A 26,452-nucleotide genomic window follows, 5' to 3' on the forward strand; every position below is an offset into this window, starting at 1 on the left:
TTTTGAGTCATGATTTACTTGTGACTAATTACCCTGTCAACAAGTGTATTACATGAAAAAAAAACTGTACTGAGACTGTATGAAAATGATGACAAACTAACAATACTTTCTTTTTTTAATAAGGTGTGACAACCTATTTGGCTAAGATCTGATGCATAAATCACAAACACACACGCAAACGTACACGGTATAAGCGTATATAGAGAGAGAGAGAATAAAAGTGTTCTCTCTTAATAAAAAATCAGTTAGCTCAAATTAAACAGGTCTTTAATACTGAAAACCTATTGAGTGGTAACAAATAATTCATAGCGCTAAAAGAAAATAAACGGGTTTTTCCTACAGGCAAACACCGAATATAAGTGATTGGTTTGTATGAGCTGTGTATGGTATAAGGATTTGTTAGTATAAATGTATTTCATCCATCTTCCCCCCCTTATCCAGAGTTGGGTTGCAGGGGCAGCAGACAGAGCAGTGAGGCCTCTTGGGGGACCCCAAGAGAGTTCTTAGGCCAGACTATGTCTCCCAGGCCAGCATGGAGACATAGTCTCTCCAGCATGTCCTGGGTCTTCCCCCTGGTCTCCTCCCAGATGGACATGCCAGGAATATGTCCCCTAGGAGGCATCCTGACCACATCTGACTCCTCTCTATGCAGAGCAGCAGTGGCTCTACTCTGAGTTCCTCCCGGATGACTGAACTTTTCACCAGGGGATATATTTATTCCCTTCTGTAATTAAACTATATCAGTCATAAGATGACCCAAACTTTTTCAACTCAAGCAGCAAATATTTTGAACACACCCTGAAAGTAAATATACTTCCAAAAACTATGCTAATTTTTTTGACTAAAAAGTAAGTACCTCAAAAGTAAATCATAATTTGGTTCTGCTTGTGAAGCACCAATAGCAACACAAAAACAACATTTCCTTTCACTGTGAGCGGATCTGATCATTTTTCAAAATTTTAGCTCTCATGTACTCTCAGTTTTTCATGTAATCACAGAGTATCTTCATTATGTGATCAGGACATTATGAGGATCACACAAGGAACGGGACGATATTTTTTCTCTTCACAGAGGTCTTAAAATCTGCATTCCAACTCCACGCTTGGCCTGTGCCCCACCCTCTGTGACTGGCTCTTGGGCTTCCTGACGTTCAGACCCCAGAGTAAACAAGAACATTTAGAAACAGGATCTCACCCCGCACCATCATGAACATGGGCAATCCTCAGGGATGTGTCCTCAGCCCCATCCTCTACACCCTCTTAAACCACGACTGTGTCGCCTCCCATGAGGGCAACATCATCCTGAAGCTCGCAGACAGCACCACAGCAAAGAGACAAGAGGAAACGCACGAGTGTCAGAAGGGAGTTTGAATTTTGAGATTATGATGGCAAATGCCAGAGTTAGTTAAAATGATTTACAGGAAAAAGGTGGATATGTTGTGTGTCCAGGAGACCATGTGGAAGGGAGGCAAGGCTAGAAGCGCAGCAGCAGGGTGGAGAGACATTGAGTAGGAGCTTGAGTCTTGAAGAAGCAGTATGTTAGAATGTTTTGGAAGTAAAAAGAGTCAAAGTGATGATTCTGAAGCTAAGATGTGCAGTTCATTGTTCATAGCAGTCTTGTTTCAAAGGTAGGATATAAGTTAATAGAGAATAGGAAATTCTGCATTGTTAGATGCAGTGATGAAAAATATCCCTAGAGCTGAGAGAATGGTAATTGATGTATACAACAATTGACAATGCAGTGCAAGCAACAGACGTGATTGCAAGTGATGGGCAGGTTTGGTATCTGGGGGTTGGAACATAGAGGGACAGGATAACTTTCCAAAAGGAAAATTCTTCTGGAAGAGACAGGATCCTAGGTTAACTAAAATAGTGAACGTAGGATGACACAGGTTCATTATATCTTACAAAGACAATGTAATCTGAAGGAGTTTAGCGACTACAAACTAGTGGTAGGTGAAGGTGTAGCCAGATAGCATAGGGTGGTGAGTGGGGTGAATTTGGTGTCAAAGAAGATGAAATTGACAAAGCCAGGGAAGAGAATAAAATGTTGTAAACTGAAAAAGGGTTGTCTGGTTTTTCGGGAAGAGTTGAGCAAGTCCTTGGGTAGTAAGGGGGAGCTTCCAGATGTCTGGACAACTTTAGTGAAATTGGTCAGAGAGAAACTTAGGAAGAAATTTCTGGAAGAAAAATAAATAAGGAGACTTGGTGTTGGACTTAGGAAGTGCAGGAGTGTAGAAGAGAATAAACAGAATTGCAGGAAGATGCAGGTTGGAATGGGTGGAGAAAAGTGTCCGGGGTACTACGTGATAGAAGACTATTAGCCAGAATGAAAGGAAAGGTGAACAAGACCGTGGTGAGACAATGCATGGACTAGAAACAGTTAAAATAATGAAAAGACAGGAGGCAGATCTGGAGGTCGCAGAGATGAAGATGCTAAGCTTGCGATGCTGATGAATTAGTAAAATAAGATAATGAATGAGTAAAATAAAATAATGAAAAGAATAGATGACGATTGTGAACCAAGAAGATAGAGATGAGTAAAATTGAAGTGAGGAGGGCAGTGAGGAGGATGAAGAGTAGAATGGTGTGAGGAAAGGGTGGTTTTGGAGTTTCTGACTGGATAATTCAAAAGAATCCTAGGAGAGTAAGAGGATGTCCTAGGGAGTTTGCTGGTGCTGATTTTTTAAAAAGATGGGAGATGTATAGGATTGGAGTATCTATAGAGGAATATAATTAATGAGCCGTACAGTGAAGTTATGAGACGGAGGAGTGGAAGCTTGGCTGAGAGTAGAAGAGAACATTTAGAAGCAGTAGTGTGATTATATGCCAAGAATGTACTACAGTTGCAGCCTGTACTTTGATAATGCTGATGGACAAGTAGAGAGGGTCTTAGGGAGCTGCTTTGTGGTTTGGGAGATCCATAAAAAGGATATAATAGGAGAGGAACTGTACAGAGAGGTGCTGGATAACTGGAGTGGCAGAGCAGTATGTGTATGTGCTGTAGGACATGTGTGAGAGCTGCAACACAACACTGATGCCTGTTAGTGTGACAGAGGAGTTTAAGATGGAGGTGGAACTGTATCAGGGATCAGCGCATGCCCTCCTTGTTTGCAGTGGTGATGGACAAACTTACAGATAAGGTTAGACAAGAATCACCATGCCCTATGATGTTTGCAGGTGACATTATGATCAGGTGGGGGAAAATCTAGAGTGGTCGGGGAATACTCGGAAAAGAGAGGAATGAAGTTTAGCTGCTACTAGGCAGAATGCATGTGTGTGAACAAGAGGGAACCAAGGAAAGTGATGAAACCACAAGGAATAGAGATAAAGAGGGTGGAGGAGTTTAAGTACTTTGGGTCAACAGTCCAGAGCAACAGAGTGTGGATACAGAAGTGAGGAAGCGTGTGCAGGCAGATTGAAACAGGTGCAGGAAAATGTGTCATGTTGTATAAGCCGGTTGTGAAACCAGCACTTTTCAATGGTTTAGAGACAGGGGAATTAAAAATACAGGAAGAAGTGCTGGATGTAGCGAAGATGAAAATGCTGATTGAATAATAATTAATATAAATTTACTTTTTAGATATACAAGCAAAATTTAGTTTGTTAGACCGTTAATTGTTTAACAGATTCAGTTAATGTGATAACATATTCTACTGACAGCACTTGATCCCCATACAAGCGTCCTAATTCTGTCTTGAAAACTAATAGGCATGACAACAGGATACTGAACAATCGAGCCTCAGGCAATTTTGTGACAACATCTCTGCTTTAATACGCTGTTCTTCAGAAAAACAGGTGCCAACAAAATGGCCTTGACCTTTGACTTCTCTTGGGAAGTGAACAGTTTTTTTTTTAAATTTAGTTCTGTTTTTAGTAGCTTTCCAGTCTTGCTCAAGTTTTGGATTTTGAAATTGCTGTAGATTGTAGTTTCAAGCAAATGTAGCTTTTGAGAGTAGGAAATGCATGACCTTTAAAACTGATCATACTTTTCTTATTTTCACGCTATCTGTTGTAAAACTGTTTTTGAACTCATGACCATCAAATTGAAAAAGAAAAAAGTGCTTTCCTTGAACTTGAAACAGATTTTCCTGGTTTGTGGTTGTGTTTGTTTTTTTTTTAGCTTAGCTACAAATTCTGACTTTGTCCCCTCATACTGATGTTGAAATGATGTTCAGCTTTAGGACAGAGAAAGTATGTAGAGATTTATACTTTCCTTTTTAAAAAGCATAATTTAGAAACAGAAAATTGTCTAAATTTCAGCGGAGGAAACATTGAGAATTTTATACAAAATCAGTTAATCGTTGTTCTGTATTGCGATAGAACATACCAAATTAGGTGCAGTACTTTAAAGTGTCAAAGAAAAGTTTTAGCTGTGAACATTTTGGAGAGCTCTCCTGCACCAGTTGGCTGCTTGTTTGACATGACTGAAAATGCAATTGTGGTTACCACAGAGATTACCACAGGGAAAACTATGTTACAGATTTTAACCAAAGTCTCATTTTTCTGTGGCCCAAAAATATAACACTCAGGATTCCTTATCAGCAACAATTGATCTTAAGTGTTGTCAATTGATATGTTTTATCTCTGTTTTGGAAGCATTTTAAGACCTGTATAAAATGTTGCACAATGAACAATAGCTTAATTGCATCTGAGAATAAAATTGCTGCATCCATCATATTCCAGAAAATCTCTGATCTGTTTCAAACAAATCTGAATATTAAAGAAGTATAGCTTAATGGGCATTCCAATGATGTGAAAGGTAAATTGAAGCTGGAAGTTTACCTATGTATGTCTACTATCTTGTTCTATTGATTCTTTTCACTTTCACATATCCTTCCATTATGGCATTTTTTATGGTTAATGACTTCTACAGTGATTCAATAATAGTGTATGTAGAGTTTCATTTCTTCCAGCCATTTCCTCGTTTGTCTCTGCAATAAAACATCTGCCCTTTAACAAAGTAATCTGGGTTATTTTTACAATTAACTTAACAATCAAATAGGTGTTGTTGAAATGGCACAAGGGAGGAAAAGATGCCATTTGGAAAAGTCAACTTAATCAGGCTGCCCTTTTGCTCCTTTGAAAAGCTACTTACTTGATAGAACAGTAACAGGTATGCAAGAACAATGATACCCGTCTGATCAGCAAACTCTGCTAGCTGCTTCACTACTATGTGGTTGAAAGTGTCCAGCAATACTGTATGGCAATATTGGTGGCAGTTTTGTTTGTCTGTGGCTGCTAAATTCAGTTGATCCATGCAGTATATTAGGTGTAAACCTGTTTCGACATAACTTAAACAGCAATTCTTCATTCAACTATTGAGAGGCAAGAACAACCTCTGTCAAGGTAAACTGGTTGATTGAAAACAATTACAAGTGACTCTCATGAAGCTGCTCGAGAGAATATTGTGTGCAAAGCTGTGAAAGCAAAAAGCCTTGTCTTTGAAAAATCTAAAATAAAGATTCAGATGTTTGACACTTTTTTCTTTACATTATTTACATGAGTCTTTGTTCCTTCCTTCGTGGCTTTGATTCTTCAGCATTTAGAGTATATATAGATTCAGGAATATATTCTTGAATTTAGAATATGGTTAAAAAAAACAGGAGGAACCAAACGGCAATATTTTTTTTCATATTTTACGATCGTTTTATATAGTTAGCATACATGTGTCTTACTTTAATCAAAATGTATCATTATTTATTAATTAAAGTAATATAGTAGTATATATTCAAGTGATACCATCATCCTTAACAAAACATCATGTCCAGTTCTGCCCTGAATGCTCATGTTTTATGGGAATTTAACAAATTGCATAACATTGCATTTATTAGTTGAATAGCTCAAAATACAAATGGGCATTTTAAAATTCTGATTTCAGAATGTGCGAACAATGTTTCAATAGCAAGCCAAAGCATTAGTTGCAATTGCCAAGTGATGCTTTCAATGAAACATGCATGTTGGGATTCATGCCAAAAAAAGCTATAGTAATAGGAATAAACGCATGAGAATTAAGTTGAAAAAATCACTTATACAAAAGCGTCTCCTCATTTAACAAAGATAAAACTACAAAGTTGAAACATTTTCAACTAAAAGAGAACAAGAGCCATCTTTCAACTCTTCTTGCAACATAAACTAGCTCAATATGCCAAACAAATAATTTGAATAATCATGCCAATTTTCCAAACAGTCAGAAACCAGCCCCCCCCCCCAAAAAAAATATATATACATAAATCAATAAATCATTTGCACCAACAACACCAAATTTGCTTCTCACCATATCATGGTCCCACAAATTCATATCAATTAAAGAGCTTATTATTAACCATTATTCAAATTACTCATAACAACATAGGATCGAATGTATTATTCTTGTCAGGCATTGCTACCAAAACAAGGTTTTTTTTTTCCTTTTAACTGCTCTCTTTCAGTGCCGCAGATCAAGTCATCTGCCTCCATCTAATCACCCTCTCTGCATTCTTCTCTCTTGGCACCATTTACGTTACTTACTGGTCAACAGTTCAGGGTGAACCCTACCTCTTGCCAAATTACACCTGGGATAGGCTGCAACCCTCCATGACACTGAGTGCAGGATACATGGAAAATAGAAAATTTAATTTGAATGAATTAATGATCCTGTTTTCACATTTGTTAGCAAGCGCTAAAACCCCTGCTGAATTTGTCAACTGGAAGGGAACATCGATGTAGTTGCATCCACACAGTGAATTATTGATCTGCTGATAATGGTGTGAAATTGCGACTGTTTTCTATTTCTTCTCTTCCTGTCAGCTGCTCCCTTCAGGGGTTGCCACAACAAATCATCCACCTTCCATCTAACCCTTTTATCCGCATCCCCTTCTCTCACACCAACTAAGTTCATCTTCACTTTGGTCTTCCTCTTGGCTTCCTGCCTGGTTTTTCCAACCTTAGCATCCTTCTTCACCTCTGTACATGTCCAAACCATCTCAATCTGACTCTCAATTTGACTTTATCTCCAAAATATCTAACATGTGCCATTCCTTTGATAGACTCATGCCTGCTCCTATCTATCACTATCACTCCCAGAGTCAACCACAACATTTTAAACTCTGCTTTCTATAGTTCTTGGCTTTTCCTCAATGGCATATTGCTGGCCTCATCACTCTTTCTAAAATTTTCTTTTCATCCAGGCTGATACTGTTTTATCACAAGTCAAGCCCAACACTTTTCTCCACCCTTCCCAACTACTTCTTCTTTGCTTCTTCTTCACACTGTCCATTGCTCTGAACTTACAACCCTGAGTGCTTAAAATGATCCGCCTTCTCTTTCATTTCTCCCTGTAGCGCTCCCCCCCCCCAATCAACCAGGATGTCCGCAGCCCCCGTAGTCTCAGGGGTGAGGTTGGCGGAGGTCAACACACACCACACACCCCAAATCATATAATTGGTGATGACATGTCCCACTTGGTTGTCACTGGCTACAGGTGATCACGCCTCATAGCTTGTGCTGCAGGGATTTTGGTGCACTCAATAGTCAACTTGTGACTGTCTTGACAGTACGTTGTGTGATTTCCTTCTTAATATTTTCATCCCTTCATACAAATTATGTTTAGCAAAAAGAGAAAGTGGTCGGACAAGTGTAATATGGATTCACATGTATAACAAACGTGATGGGGGTTAGCGTCCTAACTGCATGATTTGCAATGCCGAGTTGATCAAATCTTATTTTATTTTTCCAATGAAAAAAGGTTCGGTTGATTCGGTTCGGGGGTTCGGTACCTCCAACAAGGTTAAGAACCACTGTGCTAGGCGTTGCACAATGTTCAAATTATTTAGAGGTATCTTTTATTCCTTTATCTGGGGTTTATACGTTCATATTATCTTTTTATGTAAGTAGCTCCTGCCATTTAAACCTGTAACTGTGGTGTCTTGCTGCCACCATGAGTTCTCAGCATAGATGAATATACTCCATAGATGTCAAGATGTTAATCGACAACTATTCAGATAGATAAACAAATATTTGACAATTTTTCATGCTTCTTGGAAGCATATCGCCCACGCAGTGTGAAACAGTAGAATACTAAGATGTACAGCAGAGAAATCCTATGATCCAAACAAAATGCATCAATTCATTTGCCAAACACGGTCAAAAATGTCCACTATTGAGTCCTGCAGCTAAATTCACACCATGCTCTTATCTAGTTAATAAAAAGTTGTAATATAGTTCCATCCATTTTTTTTTCCTTTTTTCATCAGCTATTAATGTTTTTTTTCCATTTTCATGAAATTTCAGTTTCATTCCTCTGACTATAGATCAGACTTTTTCTTATCTTAATCATGTATTTAATTCATTACTTTATACATATGTCTTCAGGGAGAAACCACCTCAAGTTGGGGGCTATTGTCACTTTAGTTCCTGCTGTCCCAGCACTGTTTTAGATTTACTTTCTTTCCTTCAAAAAACTGTTACAAGTTAATTTGCTGTGAATTTGTAGAAAATTTCAGATTTCAAAAATGTTGGTTTGAGGGCATAAATTAAGGCAGATATACTCACCTTTTTCTATCATATTGTACCCAAGCGCATTTTTACAAAGGACCTTACATGGTCCTACAATGACACAGCGTACATAAAAGAAAATAATAGGTAACTTTTTCAAGCATCATATACCTACGGTTATGGAAATTATAGATTACACTATATATAAGGTTTATTAGCCTTTCTGTTCTCTATATATGTATAAGACTGCTGTTTTTCAGAAACTGAGATGCGCTTTCCTTAAACTGAAACTTATTGTGAAAACCAGAATGGAGTCACTTTATGTTAATGTTTTTTATCTGACAGTTAGCACCTGATTGTTCTGAGTATCAATATTCTAAATTGTATTTCTTGTGTGAATAATCGTAATGGATGTGAATGCAGGTGGTCAGTAAGAAAAACAAGACAGAGCGTCTCTCCCAAACTTCTCATGATCAACTGACTGCATCATACTCGTAAGAGACCTAGATTATATGTAAATATTCATGCGTGCTTTGTCCCAATCCTGACCCCCCAAATTATTCCACTGTTGTGTTTGTTACATTACAAAATTGATAACAGATTAAACTTTTGAGAAAAATGTTCTGTTTCAGCTGTCATTCAGAGAGCTGATAGCTTGCTCTAGAATGTCAGTGCAAGAAAATTAAATAAAGGGAACCACTCAACACATTACACTGGGGAAAAAATGGAAGGTATTTAGGTGCCTCAGATTTTACCTGCCTTACTGATTCTAGGTAGATTCAATCTGCCAAATAGGAATATGACCTGACTGCTTTTATAGCATGTCTAGTTTTTTGAGATAATGCACTTGTCACTGAATGTTCCTCTTATGAGCATGTCGAAGGGTCATTAACAACACTGTGTACAGTGTTTTGGTGGATCATAAATAACTGATCAGTCATCTAAGATGACTGAAGAGCAAAAACAATTGCTCTGGACCTTGACAAAAATCATACCACATTAAGTAATGTTTGATCAGCGTAGATCTGGAATGGTGACTTTTCCCCAGGGCAGCAGCTTAGATGCACTAAGTATTTCTGCTTTATCTGCCTCTTGAATTGGAGATATAAAGATCAGCACTGAGTGAGATGGCCAAACAATGGCCTCTGAGAGAAAATTTAGTGGCAGGAGAAAATGATGCAATTGCAGAACCATTGGTTGACAGAGATAAGATCATTTTATGACCACTGCACATTAAACTAAGTTAAATGAAACAGTTCATAAAGGCTTTGAACAAACAAGGGGCAGATGTGTCTGTTTAAGCAGAAAATTTCTAGTATTCAGCATGGAGATGCTAAAGGCAGATGTTTTTGATTTTTTACTGGCTGTAAATCAGGGAATCCATATTTCAAAGACCTATTGAACAATGCAAGCAGATGGTTGGTCTACGCTCACTATGGTTTTAGGGAATTTCCTTATAAACTATAGCAACACTGAAATACTGAAGATAATGCCATCTTCTTCCTGTCAGCCTGGCTGCAAAAATGAGTATCAAAGTGCATTACCTCCACAACCACTCATGTCAATGAGGTTTTCTGGAAAATGACACGCGAATAGGGAGAATAATTCCACCAAGACTGAAGAAAAATAGAAGAAATATAGCAAGGACACTGGGATACTACCATAATGGGGGATGAAAAAAGGTACCGTACATGTAGATTTCTTCTTTCGGCTTTTCCCTTCAGGGGACGCCACAGCGATCAACCTTCTCCATCTAACCCTATTCTCTGTATCCTCCCCTCTCACACCAAATACCTTCATATCCTCTCACTATGTCCATAAATCTTCTCTTTGGTCTTCCTCAAGACCTCCTGCTGGCAGCTCCAATTCCAGCATCTGTCTACCAATATATTCACTATCCCTCCGCTGTCCAGATCCTATCCATCCTGGTCACTCCCAAAGAGAACCTTGGCATGTTCATCTCAGCGACCTCTAGCTCTGCCACCTGTCTTTTTATCATTGTTATTGTTTCAAGGCCATACAGCATCGCTGGTCTCATCATTGCCTTGTACACCTGTCCTTTCATTCTGGTTGATAGTCTTCTATCGTATAGTGCCCCTGACACTTTTCTCCACCCATTCCAAGCTGCTTGAGCCTGTGTCTTTAGCTCTTATACACACTCTCCGCTTCTCCAAACCATTGACCTCAATTACCCGAAATCCTCCAACTTCTTGATCTCCACTCCCTGTAGCCTCACTGTCCCACTCAGGTTCCTCTGATTCACACACATATACTCTGTCTTGCTGCGATTAACCTTCATTCCTCTCCTTTCCAGAGCATACCTCAACCTCAAGAACCTCAAGAACCTGTGGCCTGCTCTCACTACAGATCGCAATGTCATCTTCAAACATCATGCTCCATGGAGATTCCTGTCTAACCTAATCTGTCAGCCAGTCCATCACCACTACAAACAAGAAGGGTCTCAGAGGTGATCCCTGATGGAGTCCCACCTCCACCTTGAACTTCTCTGTTATGCCTACAGCAAACCTCACCACTGTCCCACAGCTAGCATACATGTCCTGTATTGAAAAAACAAAAATTAAACATCAGGAACAGATGAAAAAAGGGGATTTTGTGGTAGGAAATATTGAGATGCTGAAATTAGACATTTTCATTCAGTCAAAAGATTGGGAGCAATTGATTTTCTTTGCTGGTTTCCATTCAATCCATTTTTTACTTTTTGAACCAATCTTCAGAAAATCGCCCCCAAAAAAATCAACAATGCAGATTTTCGGCAACTATTGTCATACACCTGATATGGAGCCAGCCAATGCTGAGTTTCAGGCATCTGACAAATATATATGTATATATGTATGTGTGTGTGTGTGTGTGCGTGTATGTATAACAAAATTCTACATATGAGTAATATAGAGAGTAGAAAAACCACCTATAGTTATCAAAAATTGAATAGGATTCATTCAATGCCTTTGATTAAATGCAAATATTATTTCCAAGGAAATTTTGCTTGAAATATGTGACCCTTGAAGCTAAAAAGGAAATTTAAGCAGAAAAACAACAAAACTAGTATTTCTCTTATTGGTTTGCAAAACAAATCATTGTTCATGCTCATACAAGCCACAGTGGGTATCACAAGTCACTATAGTCAAATCAAACTTGGCAACATAGAAGCTGAATATTGTGTGAAAATTTTTAGCAAAACAAAATTGCTTAAACTGGAGCTGTCACAGTAAAGGGAGTTTTTTGCTTGAGCTTTTGAAGACCAAATTTTTAAAGGATAATTCTGATGCGTAGGTCAAGGGAAGGCATAGCAGAACTCAGTAACATCTTTCAGTGCTGTGATCAATTTTATACCATAAACAATAATTCCTCACTTGTAGAAGATCAAGTACTTTGAATCTGAATAGCGGTAATTATCAGCTTCTGATTTTCCACTAAAATCTCAATGGTGTACATAATGACTTTATTATTAGCGTCATTGTTTGAATTGGTTTAGTTTTAATACAGTTTCCAACTTTGGTATTCAATTCCACATCAAGTGGGAGAGCTGCATTCATTAAAGAGACCAATTGCTCATGTTTGTAATTTTGCAGTCACACTCAGCAGGTATAAAGTACTCAGAACGGTACATTTTGCTTCAAATAAGTTAAAGTATTGTAGCAATAGAAGTTTGGCAAAGCTGATCAACAATCTCAACAGTTGTCGTTAGCAATCCCCTCACCTGCCATTTTATGAAAATGCTTCCGTTTCTGAGGCTACTGCATCATATCTGAGTGAGGTATTTCATTATTTCAAAACAGTTTCATTTGTTTGCATTTAAAACCTGGCAAAGGAAGATTTGAAAAAAATGCATGTTTCATATCTGGCCTACACTGAAGACTTTTTCTTCAAAATCCATTACTTTTTAAAACCACACAGAGGTCTTTAAAAATGCATAAGATACAGATAGCTCATTAACTTACTTACAACTCTGAAGCATACTCAAAAAGCCTGAAAAATGTGTTTGGGATTTAGGCATGCATACATTTTCCAGTGTCTCTATACAGTTTACAACTGTTATGTTGACTATTTGCCAATGTGAAGTAAAAATTAACTCTGAATCTATAATAAAACTAGGGTGAATAATCACAGCACTTGTTAAAACAGAAGAATAAATTAAGTTATTTTTTTAGAGTATATGCCTTTTTAGTCTAAGGACCAACTAACAGTATTTCTTTTTCACTTTGTTGAGTTGTTGAAAATGTCATCACTGAGCAAAAGTAAATCGGCAGTTTCAAGTCAAGTTTGCATCCCCTTATCATTCAATGTTTATTTCAAAGTCGGATGTGAAATGTGACTGGGATATTTTAAAGCTAGTGTCACACTGAAGTAATGTTACACTTAATTGATAAGCAACTGCTGAAATGTCTGGTATTGTTAAAGTCTCCTCTTGGATTGAAAGAATTACACAGCCAAATCTATCTCTTGGATGATAAATAAACAAATATGGGGAAACCTGAAAAGCAAAGGTTAATAAAAGGGGATTTTTTTCTCATATTTACCAATGGAAAAAAATAGATTTGTAGGGTTGAGTTGTCTTGTCCAAATTATCGTCATTCATATAAAAAACCGGTCCTCTATGAGGTTTTGTATATTTTCTCTGTCTCCAGTGGCTGAAAATAGGAAAAGTTGCTTCCCATTAACGTCATATGTTGGTGCTCCAAAGCAATGATCTGTGACACAAATGATTCATGAGATCATGGTATGAAACATTTTATATTGCTGGAATTAAACTTTTATAAATGTCACTGAGGAAGGACAGCAGAATTGCCAAATAGAGCAGTGCTATTCATAGATATGGATATTTAAAGCGATGTATGGGACTAAGTGTATTTGACAAGTTTGATACGTTATTAATAAGACAGAAGATATGTAGTCCAGAAATGGTGGAAATAGGAAAAGAAAAGTAACAGAATCAAGTTTCGGATCTGACAAAAAAAAAAATCAACTTCATGAGTTGTATGTCTTGTTCTTTTTTGTTTTGTTTTTTCTCGTAACTTCTGGAACAAAATCTCTATCAGCATTATGATTGGCTGATAGATCTACAATTTCCTAAAGCAACAGTTCTATAAAACTAAATGACAAATTAATTCACAGACAATATGAAATCATATTATCTCATTTAGACATTTTTATATCACTAAAATGACTTATTTAAAAAAAATGAAAGTGAAAAGTGAAATTCTACTCTAATTTATTCTTATTTATTCAAGTATTTATTGACTAACGGCTGTCTTCAACTGGGTTACAATGACCTTCCTTGATGTCATAACTTTAGATCTTCAAACGTTCAATAGCCTAATGTGGTCCGACACACTGTTATACAATTGTCTCAATCTGTACAGATGCTCTCAAAGACAGAAAGACCAAAAACCTAAGTTAAAAAGTTCAATTACACACCTAAAATGCACTGATGACTGAACGTTTACCATTGTATAACCCTACCGGCATCAATATATGCTGCAACAACTCACATTCATCTGCAACAGGCATAGCTTTGCAATGTATTTGCTGGTAAGTCATTGCGGTATTTTGACTGAATTGTGCTGGCCTGATTTATTGGTGTGGCATTTCAACAAGATGTCATAAAAACAGGTTCTATGAGTGGCCTCCTTTCTAGTGCTTACTTACTTACTTAATCCTCTTCGTTCCGGGTGGAACACAAGGCCTCGACTATCTGTTTCCATCCGGTCCTGTCCTGTGCAGCATGTTGTGCTTCGCCCCATGTAAGGTTTGCCATCTTCTGTTCTGAGGTCACAGTTCTCCGCCAGATTGTTTTTGACCTTCCTTGTTTCCTCTTTTCAGGTGGGGTCCATCTCAGGGCTACTTTAGGAATGCAGTCCTGGTCCATTCGGAGGACATGTCCGAGCCATCTGAGTCGGCGATGCTTAACTTCCAGCACGACATTGCGACACTTTGTTTGTCTGTACAAGTCCTCATCTTTTCAGGCCAAAAAAATGCAGCACTTCTTCTGGAGACATCCATTGTGAAAGGTATTTATCCTTTTCATGTTACTCTCAACCGCTTGCCAGAACTCTGAGCCATAAAGCAGGACTGATTTAACATTGCTGTTATACAGTTGAAGCTTGGTTTTCAGGCTATACTGTGTTGATTTCCACATGGTCTGAAGGCTTGCAAAAGTGCTGCGAGCTCTCCCAAGCTTTATGCTGATGTCCTTGCTGCATGCATTGTCCTTGCTCAGGAGACTTCCAAGATATGAGAATTCCTCGACATAGTCGAGAGGATTCCTGTCCAAAGTGATTGGTGCATGTGGTATGGAGTTTATGCACATGACTTGGGTTTTGGAGGTTTTTAAGTTCAGGCCAATCCGTTTGGAAAATGTGTCTATCCGGTTAGTCTTCTCTTACAAGTGAGTATGGTGGGTGGAAAGTACTGCAAGGTCATCAGCATAATCAAGATCTTCCAGCTGGGTAAAGAGAGTCCACTAGATGCCCCTTGGCTTGTCTGAGATGGTCTTTCGCATGGTTCCTTTCTAGTGGATGATCCTTAATTTCAGACACTTGCAGACTTCTAACAGGCAAACAGATGTGTCTGAACCTCTGGCAACCACAGCTTTGTCATAGAACCCACTCTTGATCCTTCATCTAAACCACTGACAAATTTAGAAAACCTGTGAGAGCAGCCTATATCCTAAGCCCCAATCATTAAAAAAAGAATAAATAATGAATCAAAAGCAATAGAGATGCAGGTGAACAAACTTATTCTGATGGATTTGCAACCAACATAAGCTTTTCTTCAATTTTTGCTGACCCTGTTTTGCACGTCCTTATAAAATCTCCTTGGGCAAAATCACTGTATCTTGGGATCTGAGGTTGTGTGTCTGTGTGCAGCTCCTTTCACCTCAGTTCTTCACCAGTTAGCCTCATTGATTTCAGCTGGGATGCAGTGCAGGCCTGCGGATCATCAGGTCTCATCAGGCTGAGGTTAAAAGGCTCCTGGTGCCTGAGCACCACAATTACAGCCATCCCTTCCTGGTGGATCGTCAGCCCCTCAGTAAGCACATACATGCTGTTCCTGAGTCCAGGAGATCTATGTCTCACTTGTTTCCTTGTAAGTTCCTTGTTCCAGAGTTCGATGCTTCAGCTTTCCTTGTTCCCATGTCCTGAAACCTAACCCCCATCTTTCCTCGCAAGTTCCTGAGACTCTTGCAGCTCCATAAACAACATGGATCAAAACAGCCCATCCATTCATCCCTTTGTAAATAAGCCCCTCTAATGCTTTACCACCTCAGTGTCCTTTCATTTGGGTCAGGCAGACACACCAAAACCATGACGCTGTATCTGTAAAAGTTGCTCTTGCTTTCCTCTGACACTACAGAATTAGATTCTCAATTTTCCCCGCTAGATTTATTGGCTTGAGTGCTATTTTTGCAAATCCAGGGTAAGATTACAAAAGCTAGAAAATTAATTTTGCCATCAAACAAGTACACCCACATGTATTCCTCTCAGTTTATCCTTATATTCACTGGGTTTTCTGATGCAAAACAATAATTGCAAAATATATGAAGTATACACCTTTATATCCTATGAGTCTGAAATTCAGGTCATCTGTGGAGAAGTTAAATAAATGTAATTTCCTTCCCAAGAGTTTTTGCTTAGCAAGCTATTTCTTATCAGGATAACTGAAGAACATGACGGTGTCCTATATTTCTGCTACAGCCAGAGACCATGTCAACCCTACCGTAAGTTAAGGTGTCTGACAAAGAAGGAACTTAAAAGGGTTTAAATCAGGGGTGGGCAACTTTTTGACACACGGGCCACAATGGGTTCTAAACTCTGATGAAAGGGCAGGTCCAAGAACAGATGGACGGAGTGTTTGTATGAATTGATAGAAACGATTTAGACAGAAGCACGTGGCTGGTCAGCTGGTCACTGAGGGGACCGGACCTCAGCCTTTGGTGAGGATAAAAGGGGTGGTGTGTGTGATCGTGAACAACCCGTGGTGTGGAGACGTGTGGACTGTAAGCAAGCACTGTTCGTGAAGGCCAAGGCTTCTCATTTAGAAGCCTTGGCTGGCTCACATGAGGCATACCTTACCAGGTATACCACATGCTGCATGCCCGCTCTCATGCGTTTAGGTCTGGCAATGAGAAGGAGTACAAACCTGCTATGCACAGACTGAAGAAGGCCATCAGAACAGCCAAGAGGCAGTACAGAGAGAAGCTGGATGGCTTCTACTCCACTGCTGACCCTGGGCAGATGTGGCAAGGCCTGTAGCACATCACGGACTACAAGTCCAGCACCAGCATCTCCGCAGATAGCCTGCCAGACAACCACAACATCTTATGCGCCCACCTCAAGAACCCCAACCACGCCCCCCTCGGCTAAAGGAGCCTACCCACCTGCCTGAATGACTACAGGCCAGTAGCATACCGGACTCAAAGGTCCACCTCAGATGCCATAGCCGCAACCCTCCACTACTCCCTCTCCCATCTAGAAAACAAAGACTCCAACATCAGGATGCTCTTACAGCAGCCATACTTCCTGAGGAGGCTGAGGAGGTTCAGCATTGCCTAAGATCCTCAGCAACTTCAACAGCTGCATTGTTGAGAGCATCCCGACCAGCTGCATCACCGTGTGGTACGGCAGCACCACTGCTCTGGACCGCAGACACCTGCAGCTAATGGTAAAGACTGCAGAGAGGATCACCAGAACCCCACTGCCTTCACTGCAGAACATCTATCTCCACAAAGTCCACAAGATAGCTGCCTCCATCACCAAGGACCACACCCAACCCAATTTGGACTGTTCACACTCCTACCTTCCAGCCAGAGGTAAAGGAGTGTGAAATGTAGAACAACATGATTAAAGCACTCGTTCTACAGACTCTTAAACAGCTGACATTCATTCTTGTCACACTTGTAAAGTGTACAGCCCACTTAAATTGCGATCATCCTTGCACCTGCACTTTGTGAGTCGAACAACAAGCTGCACTCAAATGTCTTATTACACTGATACTGTTCTACTGCACTGTTCATATTCATATCTATAATCACATTTATAATAATGTTTACACTCCTACTATCAGCACATATCCAAATACACTGCGGACAGCAAAGTAGGAATTTCACTACACAGGGAAACAGGTTTCTACACTGTACATATGACAAAAAATGCTTTGAATCTTGAAGAGAACAGACAAGAGTACAGGGAGATACATCATAAAGTAAAGATAGAGGTAGAAAAGGCAAAACAAAGGGTGCACCATGACTTGTATGCTCAGTTGGACCGTAAGGAGGGAGAGAATGGTTTATACAGGTCTGCAAAACAGAGATAGAAAGGATGAACAGCAGGTCCGGGTGATTAAGGATAGAGAGGGAAATATAGTAATATATAATATAATATAATATAATATTGACAGATGCCAGAAGAGGGATAGGAAGATGGAAAGAGTACTGTGAAGAACTGATGAATGAGAACAATGAAAGAGATCTCCTTCTATCGCATAGTACTCCTAACAATTTTCTCCACCCATTTCAATCTGTTTGAACCCATTTCTTTACATCTTTTCCTCACTCTCCATTGCTCTGGACTGTTGACCCCAAGTACCTGAAATCCTCCAACTTTTTAATCTCTACTCCCAGTCGCCTCACAGTTCCATTTGGGTTCCTCTCATTCACAAACACACATTCTGTCTTGCTGCAACCAACCTTCATTCCTCTCCTTTCCAGAGCATACCTTCACCTTTCGAGATTTTCCTCAACCTGTTCCCTGCTCTAACTACAGATCACAATGTCATCTACAACATCATGGTCCGTGAAGATTTCTGTCTAATCTCACCTGTCCATCCCCACTACAAACAAGAAGGGGCTCAGAGCTTTTCCTCCACCTTGAACTTCTCTGTTACACCTAAAGCACACCTCACCATGTCTCACTGCTAGCATACATGTCCCGCACCAGTCTAACATACATCTCTGCCACTCCAGAGTTCCTCATACAATATCATCCAACATTGATTATAGTCAATAATTTTGTTGAAAAAACTTTGACTTCATTACTTTGGACCTCACTGAGCAGTGTGGTAGCACACACAAACACACACACATACACATCCTTTTAATAATTCACAAACCTGGGCCACTGAGACGGAGCTGAAATATTTATGAAATAACACATTTCTGTATTCAATCAATTAACTGGATTCCTATCATTTCTCTCAAGTGGCAAACGCAATAGGAGGCTGAATCTAACATGCAGGATTAGAGATGTTTAGATATCTTGAAAGCGAAATAAAGAAACGTGTGGACTGTTTATTTTAACATTTACCTCATTTGGTATGATAGAATGTCTGTCAAACCACAACAGTCAGTGTCAGCATTTTCCCAGTGACACAAACTGCCAGTCAAGTAAGAGTCACCTGTAGACAGATTACACCAAAGACCTGCAGACTCCCCACCAGGAAGCACAACTTCCACCAATCCTCAACTTAAAAACAATGTTGACTTCAGGCAAAAATTACTGACACCAGACCTTTTCCAGTAAAAATATCCTGCTAAGATAATCCTGGGGTTGATTAGAATTAGTTTATCCCGAAATCCCCAAATCCACACTCATAATGATTAGCTGCTCTTGCGTCAGTTGTTTTTCTGTTTTTTGCTTTTTTCTTTATAAAGCTGCCTCTTGCTGAGTTCCCAAAAACCTTGCTTATGGCAGTTCCAGTCATTTTACAAGTGCTTATCCTCTTCTTCCTAAGCGGATTGGCAGTATATTCTGACGTTTTGCTATTCTCGGTCAGTGATAAGGATGACCCAGTCATTCCACTGTGAGCTTCGACAGAGCATTGCCTTTTCTATGGGGAACGAGAGCACACTTCCAAAATCAAGAAGACAGCTTTTTTTTTTCTTTTTTTCAACCGTAATGCTGGCTTAATTGGAATGTTTACATGCTGGTGTGAGGCAAACGTAAGAAATAAGCTGTGTGTGTTTTTAGTGCCTCTGAAACATGGAAAGTGTCGGGATCCAGGGCAAGGGCTCTGGGTGCAGCCCCCGTCACCGGCGAGCCTAATTGAGCAGGTGAATGATTCCAGCTGGGGGTGCCAGTACACCTGCGGCTGTTCAGGCCTCGTCGAGCGGAGGATAAGAAGAGCCTGCCATCGACCCTTCGGCACCAGATTTTTGGTTGATTCCTTGATGTGCCTGATGGTCAATGCCGTGTCTTGCAAGCCCCTGGTTACTGGGACCCATGTGACATTTCCCGGGAGACAACCCTGCCCCAGAACACGTCCCCATTCACCTTCCTTGTCAAAAATGCCTTAAGACGCCCTACCTCCTGAGTGTCCTTGCATTTGGATCAGGCACACCTTTCTTAAACATGACAAAGTTGAAAAAGGCATGCTTGTTCAAGATTAAAACTAAGTTATGAAAGTATAAGCCTCTACTTCCTTTTCCTTTACAATTTTGATTGATACAATACCTTAAAGTTTAGCATCTTACATTGTTGTAACTTTGCAGCTAAAAAATCCGTATGCAGGAAAATATTGAAAAGCAGAAAGAAAAATCAAAGAGTATATCCTTATGATTCAAAGAAAACAGGCTTTCCATGCAGAGCAAGAAAATGACACTAATAATGGCCTTGTGTTGAGACATCAATCAACTCTGTATTGTCCAAAATGAAATTAATTCTTGACAAAAGGAACATGTCTCGTAATTTCACCACAGCAAGCACCATCTAATTTGCCCAGTTTTGACAAGTGAAAGGGTACCAATTTGTTGAGCTGGCAATGAAATTTTTAATTCAGGAGAAAAAACATCAAACGCCTCAGTAGTATCAACCCCAGTCCTCTGTGAAAAAACTGATCAGGGTTAATAATTTTGCTCACTGATACACAGAAGGCTGTACATAACTTCTTGAATTAAATTCAAAGACAACAAATTTCGACTGCAAAATTTTATCACAATACTACATGATGAACTCGAAACAGTGCTTAAATGCATTTGTTAAATCTTAAATAAAATTTAAGATACCCAGCCCTCAACATAATAAGGAATTAAAATCTGAAAACTGTGAAAATAGTGTTTAAAAGAGTTTTAAAGATTAAAAAAAATGCAGAAATGTAGATAACTAATTTTTGATATCTGCAACATTTTGTTGAACCCCATGGAAACAACCCCTGTGGATCGGTGATCAATTCATCTTTTCTATGTGATCAGCTTGGACAGGCTGAAAATTCTTTTGAATAACCAACACGCAATCATTCAGGATCAACGTTGAATATTGTCGAAATCAAACATTTAGAGAAAGCAAGAAGGGTATTCTACTTTAGCACAAGCAGCTTAACATAGAAAGATTGGATCTAAGACATATTGAGGATTAGCAGAGATTAAGAAAAATTAGAAATTGGGCAATTTTGAACACATGAGGAGCAGGTTCATCAAAACAAAAACAGGAAATTAACTATATCACACACTAGACAGTAAATATGACAACTAAGGAATACAAAAACAAATGGAAAATACTGAAAATACCGATTACTAAAGACCATAAACTCTATCGTATAACAGCGACACGCAAATTCAACCAACACTGACAGTTCAAATGTTAGGAAATACTCATTTTAACCTTGTCATTGAAAAGAATCTTAAAACAAAGGAATACATAGCTTTTCCAATATGTTTAAAAGTTCGGATACGGTGGGTTTTTGTACAAAAAAACACTTGCCAAGGAATTGGAAAAAACATTTTTTAATTAACATTGATTAAGTCTGCTATAGAGCATAATTAGTGCTTCAGTCATACCAAACATGTCTCTCACACTGCATGTCTATATGCTAAAATTTACTGCATTTAAGAAAATTAAAGAATGATCTTGTATCAAAATCTTCTGGTTCTAACCATAAACCTTACCTGCCACCTTGGATAACTGCCTGTTTTAGAATGCGTAGTCTAAGGTTAAACAGTTCTGGTAATTTAAAAAAAAAATTTTGAGACACTGAAGACACTCAGTACACATGTGTATATTCAAGTGTTGCATGTAGTACTTTGGACCATTGGCCATTTCTTCAGAGAAATTTAACAGAAAGACTGTAGTCCATTACAGTGTATGTTCTTATTCTTATTTCAATGTTGTTAACTTTGTAAACTGCTTCATGGAGAATTAAATTCATGGAGAATTCTTGTCCTTCAAACAAGTAGCAAGATAGAGAGTTAGGGTTATGGAGATACAGTTAAAAGATTAGCCAAATATGCTACTTTTCTCCTTTCCTCAGCCTGAGATACTGTATACTTACCTGGATTGTGTCATTGTTTTGATAAGGCTCACTTTTTCAATTTCCAGGCAGTTTGTGGCATTCGGTGTGAGGACATGCTTTCATGTTTTCAAAATCCGCATAAATAATTGCTCAGCATTCTTGGTGTGACTGGTGACTACAGTCAAATTGACCTGACAGATGGCTGGAGCTTCATGGAGAACTGTGTCCTTGGTTGTGCAGCTTGTATTAGTCTTTTGCTGTGTTGATTGATAGTGGCGGACGCTAATTCCATGGCAAATGATGCTATTATTCAGGGGCTCAAATTGAATTACTTCATCCATTGGATCTGCTTAACATTTTCCCCATGGATAGTTTAGCAACAGTGTAATCTCCCCTACTTACTTACTTACTTACAAGTCCCGTTTGTCACGCCTAGTCTCTGTGACTGTCTCTCCTACTGGAGGCTATCATTGTAGACCTGCAGCAGGGAAAAGTATGAATCATTGTACTGCACTGTAACAACACTGGAACAGTTACACATCCATGACTGACTATTCTCAATGTGCACACACCTAAAATCCAGTGTGCAAACACATATTGTTCAAATGATCAAACAGAAAACTTTCGCTGTTCTCTTAACTGGTTATAAATCAAGTGCAAACCAAAGTGACAGTACATGTGCATTGAGTGTGGAAATAGCAGACTGGAAAAATTTTTAAAAAATAACACTATGCTCACTGCCAGTTTACATTTACTGTACATCAATAGGAAGCAAAGGGCCTCCTATTGTTTCAATCCAATGCACTACTTGTTCCATATTGTTGCTGGGGGAAATGGGGAAGCTCCCTTCCCCATGGCAATAAAATGCCTGCGTTCTACATTTATTTCTAATTATATCATCAGTTTAAGGACAAAACACACACAAAAACAAAGCACAAACATTAAGGAAATGTGGTCTAAATCGAATATAATTGAAGGATTTCATCACATGCAAATGTGAAAACAGAATCTAGAAAGTTAAAAAACAAAGCTTCCTGTTCATCAATGGCAAAACTTTTAGTTTTTGTATGTATTTTTTTTCCCATTTACGCTGTAATTTTTAGATGTGTCATGTCAGGAGCACTTTTCTTACTTTTTGTTTCCAGTGCATGACCCTATTCTGTCACATTCTATGTCTACATTTACATCATTTGTATCTGCAACCCTGTCTTGTCAATGTTTTATGTTTCAATCCTTGAGAATCCTGCCAGTCTTAAACATTTTATACACTGTTTCAATGTTTGTTTCGGAAAAGCTGTATGAGCATCAAGGTTGACACTTACGCTATTAATAATATCAGCAAAATTGATCACAATCATCCATAATTGTATTAAACTTAGTACTGTTTTCTACTGATTGTTTTGCCAGGCCAGTTGTGTCTTATTCTTGCTGATATGACAGAAACTGAAAATGAATTATGTAGAGGTCAGATTTTATTGAGGCTACACATATAAATTCTATAAATAGATACTCCGCCTACATAATTGATTAATAAGACAAAAATTGTGACATTTTAAAGACCACTAGTAAATAGACAGAGAAATGAGAAATATGATTCAAACTTTTATAGCTAAGCTCCATATTAAGCTCCTCCTTAAGCTCCTAAATTTAATTCGGTGGTGGCACTGCCGGGAATTGGAATAAATTGGAGGATGGGGTTAGAATTATTATTTTTAGGACTTTGTGGTTTAATGGGTGTAAGCTCTGTTTTTATGTTGTTTTTGTTGAAAATACTTGAATTGAAGTGGGACTCTTGTTTTCTCCCCCATTCTTACAACTTCCTCAATTCATTACATTGTTATTCACTTTCAAACAAAATTCATTTTTCCAAAATGTTTGACGACATTTTTTTTTACTTTCAACATGTTTGTGCTTATTGTTAAATTGGTTAACTGTTTTAAGGAGTTTAGTGAAAATAATTGGATGAACAAATCTATTTGAATTTGATATCAGGTAGATCTCACTGCAGTTGCAATTCTTTTATGCAGATACATTGAATCAGACAGTGAGAGCAGGCACGGATTTAAGAAAGTTATATATTTTGTATCACATAAACCCAGTTTGGACTGCACAAAATAGCATTATGTTGGTTGAGGTGAGGTAAAGGGTACTTTATAATAAGTGTGATGCTTAGTCATTTGAATGACAGAAGAGCTAAAATTAAACCTTCAAAAAAAGTCCATATAAGTATGAATCCTTTTATTAGTATTTTAAAGGGGATCACAGAATTATTTAACAAAATCCATTTTTGATGGCATCACAAAAATGTCCCACTCTGGGGACTAGTCTGGAATCAGTGAGGTCTTGGTGGTAACCTATTATATTTAGACAAAAGGTTTGTTTAATTTATTATTTTTAATTCATTTAAAAAAAAACTGCTTTGGTGAGCAATTTTGAGGACAGATATTTCTCTTTAATGCATGATACAGCAGCATTATTGAGTGAAGCCAATTTTCCAAAAGTGCTTTGAAAATTAAGATCACTATGTTAATTTCATACTATCTACAGAGCCCATGACAGAGAAGTAGCCTGCAACGTAAACCACAGTCTGCGAGGCACACGGACAGCCTCAGGCAGCTGATGCACTCCACTAAGTGACTTAAATTCATGAGGCAAGGGGCTTCACTGCATTAGTTCCAGAATAGTTGGAAATGCATTCACAGAAAAGAGTAAGGTATTTTTCATTGACTATGAGGGCATTTCCTTCACTTCAGTGCTGGAACATGAAATAGAAAACTCTTCTTCCAAACAAAAACAACCATACAATTGAAGTCAGTTGACTGAAGAAAATGATGAAAAGAAGCATTCATAGATTTAGAACTGAACATTGCTTTAGGATATCTAATAAAGACACATAAAATGCGAACGCTTTGACTTCTGTGAATTAAGCCATTGCTGTTTGTATTCTGCGGCTATGGAAACATTGTATGTCATAGAAAATGAGTAGTTATGCTAAATGAGCAACATGCTCTAACTATATCAAAATAGGGAGCATATAAAGAGGCAAAGAAATTAATAAAGCAGGGACACTGGGTAGACCATCTCGAGTTAAAGAAAGTGCACTCCTATATGCAGTGCTGAGAGTCTGTTTACTGATCAATAGTTTGTGCATGACAACATCTGAAGTGTGCAACTTGCAAAGAATGTTGGACCTATCTGACTGTTTTTGAGAGGGGTAAATATTAAGAACTATGTTTGCATTTTCATAATGGGCTGTATCTAGCTAAGTATGAAGCCAACTTAAACAATGGTTATTACACTACCTGCTCAATAGTGACAATCATATCTACTATATCAAAAGCCTGGTTTCCCTCAAGGATCTCTCTGATCATCTTTTCACACTCTGTCTTAGCTCTGCCACAGGATAAAATGGCTTTTCTCTCTTATTTCCTTTGACTTTATCTTAACAGCAGGAAATGCATTCAAATAACAGTTCTACTGACTACACATTGTGTCAACCTGTTACACAGTGCTCATATCTGCCTATTTGCCTGGACTCTCACTTGAATCATTGCATAACTTCCTTTTTTTAAACATTTTAAATCGTTTGGTAGATACTGAAACAACCCTATTGTATTCTTTCGAGTCCAATTAAAGTAAAATTCTCATCATTATTGTCTGTCAACAGAGTAGTGTACAGAACAAAAGATTGCAAAGACAAGTCCTTCACAGATCGCACATTCATGCAGTCCTGCATTCCGACAAACAATAACTGATGATGATGATAATAATTTATGCTTCATTAATCCCACGCAGGGAAATTCCTTCACTGCATTTAACCCATCATGGATCAACCATGATCACTTGGCTGCTGTCTATCAGCAACAGGGGAGAAGTTAGGGGCTCAGCGTCTTGCTCAACAACACTTTGATACACTGCAAGTAGCCAGGAATCAACACAGGATCGTTCCAAAGACGATCGCTCTACCTCCTGCGTCATGCTGCCCTTCATGACTTCCTCTCTGTGCTCCTGCTAACACCAGATCAGAAAAACACCAAACCGCCCATTAAGGCCTCCACCTGGAGATTTAGGATGGCTGCACCATTGCTCTTTGACCGTTTGGAGAGCCAGAGTTGGTGATTGTATCTACAGCAGCCAACTTCAATTAAGACCTGCACACAAACAGAAAAGCTAGAGGGTTAGTGTAGCAGAATGTGACCAAGATATGTGCAGTTGGGGGAGACAGCTTACAAACTAGAGACTGGACAGGCAGTCCATTGCTGAGGAGGTACAGAGCAAAAGCAGGGAAGTGACGTAGAAACTATTAAGCAAGTGTGAAAAACACACCCATTTCCATAGCTAAGCTTGAATTGACTGTATTGTGATGATTAGATGAATACTCCAAGGACACCGGATTCATTATTGAGATGCAGCCATGCAAACAAGCAGGGTTGATGGTCAAGCCACTAATAGCACACACAAAGACATACTAGGGATCTTTAACTTGAGAAAAAAAATGTGTGAAATAGGGACAAACAATGGGAACAAAACAACCTTTATAATCCAAATAAAAAATATGTCCACTGAGTTAATCTACCTTAATGGACATCTAGCATATACATTTTTCTCTAATAAACCTCTTATGAGAGTGTACCTCAGTGAGAAGTGTTCGGCTAAAATCCACCATTAAAGGGAATCCCTTAGTGTTTTCTTTTAATGCGATTCTTTGTCATACCTTTCACAACCAACTACTACTG

The sequence above is a fragment of the Fistularia commersonii genome, chromosome 6 (genome assembly GCF_037954325.1).
Source record: "Fistularia commersonii isolate RoL2024-O1a breed Wild chromosome 6, RoL_Fcom_v1.0, whole genome shotgun sequence".
Taxonomy (NCBI): Eukaryota; Metazoa; Chordata; class Actinopteri; order Syngnathiformes; family Fistulariidae; genus Fistularia; species Fistularia commersonii.